The sequence below is a fragment of the Thermobia domestica genome, chromosome 12 (assembly GCF_964235325.1).
Source record: "Thermobia domestica chromosome 12, izTheDome1.hap1.1, whole genome shotgun sequence".
NCBI classification, from domain to species: domain Eukaryota; kingdom Metazoa; phylum Arthropoda; class Insecta; order Zygentoma; family Lepismatidae; genus Thermobia; species Thermobia domestica.
This window is the reverse complement of record NC_137465.1, coordinates 196,760,175-196,765,451: the sequence shown is the minus strand read 5'-3', so window position 1 is coordinate 196,765,451 and position 5,277 is coordinate 196,760,175.

The window sequence follows — 5,277 nt, the reverse complement described above, 5'->3', positions numbered from 1 at the left end:
GTCCGTCGGACCTCACATCACCAATTATGGGTTAAGTTGGCCACCTGTCTATCTTTGAAGTTGGCCGCATTGAATGTTTTCCCTATGATGGTAATGATAAATTTACCTGCATATCTTGGCCACGCAAAATACCGCTTTGTTATTTTTCTTCACTCTTTCGTATTCCTATATGAGAGGCAGATATTCTGTATTTGTGACTGGAGACAAAGAAGCATTGATTTCCACAATTTGTTCTTGGAGGTCAACGGCCAGAACACTACCCTGATAAAGGGGTGGTGAAGGGAGATGACGATAAGTAAAAGTACGTACAGGAATTCAGGAAATGGTTGTACGTATTTGTTTACCATGCATGTTTTGGTAAAACCATTAGCTATATCGGCTCCTTTCACCAGTGGGAAGCTTTAGTAATTCCGGAAAATTCTCAAGGTTAAAGGTAACAATTTCAATTGTCAAACTATTGATACCTGACGGTTTGTCGAAATTTAATGGAGGTTTTGAGATATGAATTCCCTTAAGATTTTCACAAAACATCTTTTGCTCCGAGGGAAACTCTTGTAACTCATTAAACATACTGTATTATTTTCTAGTACTGTGTATTGTTATGATTGCTCTAGATACATTATTTAAAAGTAGCTGTCGTGTCATTGCTTATTAAAATTTTAGAATCAAGTAATATTAGAAATCCTATTCTAAAAATACATAAATCACACTTATTTTCTGTAAGTTGGCCACTTTTCAATGGAACCGATGGTGACCAACATAAATAGGTTTCACTGTATAGTTCTTCATTCACAAAATTGATTATTTTTCTCACTAAATATAGCGGAAGCTCTTTAATTTGAAGTCAAAGGGGACACACACAAAAAAATCGAATTATCCAAAATTTGAAACATTAAAAAATATGCCTTTGTAAATATCTAAAATAATTGGACAAAACTATTGTACAGTCTTGACAAAATTTCTTTCCGTTTGATGAAAGTAGTTTGGTAAATAACTTCAGACCGGAAGGACGATTTGAGTACAGTTTCCGGTAAATTAAAAAGAATGTAATTTTCTCTACGTTCCAGTCTTGAAACTCAGTGAAACTGTGTACATTCCACCTTTCCAACATAAATTTTACCAAACGAAAGAAAAAGCACTTTTGTCGCTGACTGTACATGAAAACAAAATTAATATGCAGTAGACTTTACCTTTAAGGTAACATATTTTTCAATACCACAAACATACAAACAAGCGACATTTATTCGCACATAAATTAAGCCACACGTAACGTGAAAGACACAAGTAAATACCACATACACTGAAGTAAATACCACAAAACCACCACATGTATGAGTAATAATCTTAATTGTCTGTTCTCACTTAAAGCAGTTCGTGAATTTCGTTTAAATTTTTTTTTTTTTTTTTTTTTTTGCATTGTTAACAACATCTCTATTTTCATGCATTGCATGAAATACGTCATTAATGACATTTGGTTGACATTTAATATATCGTCTGAAAATCTTCAACCATTTCGGAAATTCCACTTGAATTTGGTGCACGCTCCCTCTTTGCTTCATTGCCTATCTCGTCTTCACCTTCTTTATCACTATCAGATGAAATATATATATATATATATATATATATATATATATTACTTTTCACCACGGCTGCCTCTGGATAACAGAAAACCAGTTGGAACTGTATCCTTCTGTTTGCAATCTGACCAATACTAAAAAATCTTGTACTATAATTCTTCCGAATTATCCAGATTAGGAGATTCAAAACGTTAGGTTTACCTACGATTTTTAACATTGTTTTCAACACAGTTTTCAAGGTGAATAGGGATGCGCACGAGACGAGTCGAGACAGGATTTTCCTGACAAAATTCGAGTCGAGACACGGCTCTTCCAATAGAGAAATATACAATTTTTCGAGTCGAGACATCACTTTTACAGCACATTTTCGAGTCGAGACAGCCACAAATCTTGTCTCGTGGGCATCCCTAAAGGTGAATAAACTTTTGTTCGAATTAAACCAAGTTCGAATCAACGAAAATCTACTGAATCTATTTTAATTCGAAAAGAAAAAGAAAGACTGGGAGAACTAATAAAGATGGCAAAAGCAAACGAATGACAAAATCGAATTTTCCAGATAGAGCCCGCGAAGGCAAGTTACACGGGAATAATCAGCAACCAACATCTACACACAATATTGTGACAGAAAGTGGAAAAAAGTCAGACAGGGCATATGTTTAAAGATACTATTATAGAATTACTCTTGTATAACTGAAGAAAGCCCGTGGAAGAAATCAATCAGAATGGTAAGCCACTGGATTCGAACCTTGACCTCCCGATTGCAAAGCAAGAATGATAATCACTTTGAAAAAAAAAAGGAAATCGGCCAAACCGGGACTCTTCTTAATGTATAGGCTTCATACATAATATATTTCTACATTGCTACATAATCCAACCTGACAGAGAGACGAAATACAATAACTTCGAGAACAGTTAAAATTCGAATTCAGGTTGGATTTTGTGAAATCCAGGTTCGATTCCAGATATGAGCTCATTTGCTTGGGATTTCACGTCAATCTATAGATCAACATCTCATACAGCCTTGGCGCTAAAAGAGACATCAAAACACCAATTCAACTAATCAAATCACGTTGGATTGCGCTTTGCATTCTGCGGCTATTCGGTCATGGCACTGCAGCAATAGTTCGGATTTTGCTTTGGGATGGGGAGAGATCCCTGATATAAGGATATTATCATGTTTTTCATTGGTATATTATTATCTTATTGATTACAATGTACATAAATTTCAAACTCAGGGTGAAATGCCCTTCCCCCCTGGAGCCCTAAATGACGCCCCTACTATGGTCAAGAGCTAAAAGAGTATTTGTTTGTTTCTTAGTTGAAGTTTCATTCCCTTTTCAACACCGAGGCCGTTTGAGATGTGGATTTACAGTTTAAGGTGAAATCCGAACCATGTAACGCAATGACTGATCTCAAACACGAAATTGATCCAGGATCATGTGAAATATCAGCGCGCGCAATTGCGACTGAACTAGCAGAAAGGACTAAATAACCAAATCCTATGGTCACTCACTTATTAAATAAACAATATAGAAGAGAATCTGGAAATGAAAGCACCCGGCGAAATCTATGTGGATAAGTACTGATCGACGAATAACTCAAGAGCATTCGATTGGCAGATCTACGTTTTAGAGAATGTTCTACCACCAAAGAGAAAACTGTTCGGTATTCGGCTGACAGATCTACGTTTTAGAGAATGTTCTACCACTAAAGAGAAAACTGTTCGGTATTCGGCTGACAGATCTACGTTTTAGAGAATATTCTACCACCAAAGAGAAAACTGTCTGGTATTTGACTGGCAGATCTACGTTTTAGAGAATGTTCTACCACCAAAGAGAAAACTGTTCGGTATTCAACTGACAGATCTAAGTTTCAGAGAATGTTCTACCACCAAAGAGAAAACTGTCCAGTATTCGAGTTGAGTTGAGTTGAGTTGATTTTGAGTTTAACGTCCTATTCAGCAGCGAGGCAATTTGAGACGGGGCCTACTGATTAACGTGAAATCCGAACCACATGAGCTCCCGCCGGGAATCGAACCCGGGTCTCCCATGCCAAAGGCGCGTACTATCCAATATTCGACTGGCAGACCTATGTTTTAGAGAATGTTCTACGAAGATCAGAAAACTATTCGGTATTCAACTGGCAGATCTACGTTTTAGAGAATGTTCTACCACCAAAGAGAAAACTGTCTGGTATTTGACTGGCAGATCTACGTTTTAGAGAATGTTCTAACACAAAAGAGAAATCTATTTTGTATTTGACTGGCAGATTTACATTTCAGAGAGTGTTCTACCACTACGGATTCCTTAAGATTAACTCGTTCCTTGCCACTTGGCGCCATATTACGTCATTCATACCTATTGCTGCGTTCCATTGACGCCATTAGGCCTCAAGAGGTAGTTCTCATTGTAGACATTTTCTGTAAAATGGCACACAGGTATTAGAGGTCAGCACGGCCTCGGTCCGAACCCTCGGGCCTACAAAGCATATATCACTTCGAGCCCGGGCCGGGCTCGGGCAGTAAAGTTTTAAATATACAATCATATTTCTCGGGTCAACTTTGTAAATATACTGTACAACGATATTTATTGGACCGTTCTTTCTGGAGAACTTTGAAAACACAACTGCAAAATGAAACTTGTAATTGCTGTAAATAAAAATACAATTTTGCGTTAATGATTACGTTTCTGTAATTCGGGCTTATTTCGGGCTCATTTGATTATCACACAAGCTCAGATCGGGCTCGGGCCTAAATGCTAAAACATATTTCGGACTCAGGTTGGGTCTCACATTATATATTAACGGGTCCGGCCGGGGCCAGGCTAAAAAAAATCCGGCGAGTGCAGACCTCTAACAGGTATAGAGCTTTTATACTCTTGTGGTACCAAGGATCTTATAAAATATAGGATCTGCCCTTACAACAAAATCTTGAAGCCATACGTCACAGTTTCGCCACCCCTACTCTGCCCACTCTGCCCAATAGGATCGCTATGTTTTGAGCCAACAATCATGGCGGAAATGAAAGTACCCAATCAGACGATGCAAGAAACGAGAGTAGCCAATCAGACTTGGCGATACTCGGTTGTTTTTTTGGCTTCATTGATTTAATAGGATGAAGATACATATGGGCAGATCTTCTATTTTATAACATCCTTGGGTGGTACACAGTGTTGCCCTGGTCATTTTCTGTAGTGTGCTTGGTTTCCGCTAGAGGTAGCTAGTTCGTTGCAAAAGGCTAAATGTTGCAAAAGTGCAGGTGGCACATTTGGTTGGGATATTGAAATCAAGGTGGCAGCGAAAGAGTTAAGTCCCGACGTCTCTGAAAGAATGTGATATATCTCTTGTAATCGCTTTATCATTCAACAAAAACAAAGAAAAAACTAAACATGATAATCATTTTATATGTTCCATCTTTTTAAAAATCTTAGAAGGTTAGTATGCTAATCCCACATTATTTTTATTTTCCATTTATTTTAGGTTAAATTTTTTCAAACCAGTCTCTCATGGGAAACATATTTCTTCTTTTGTATTCATAAGTATTTAGGAATTCCTTTGAATGTGATACATGAAATGTATGTGTGTGATTTTCAATTACATGCGCTTCCATCTATTTTTTTTCTTTTCCTACCCATCCCATCATTTTGTTCCCATGACATGAAATTATGTAAGGAGAACAATAGAACAAAAGTGTAACAATGTC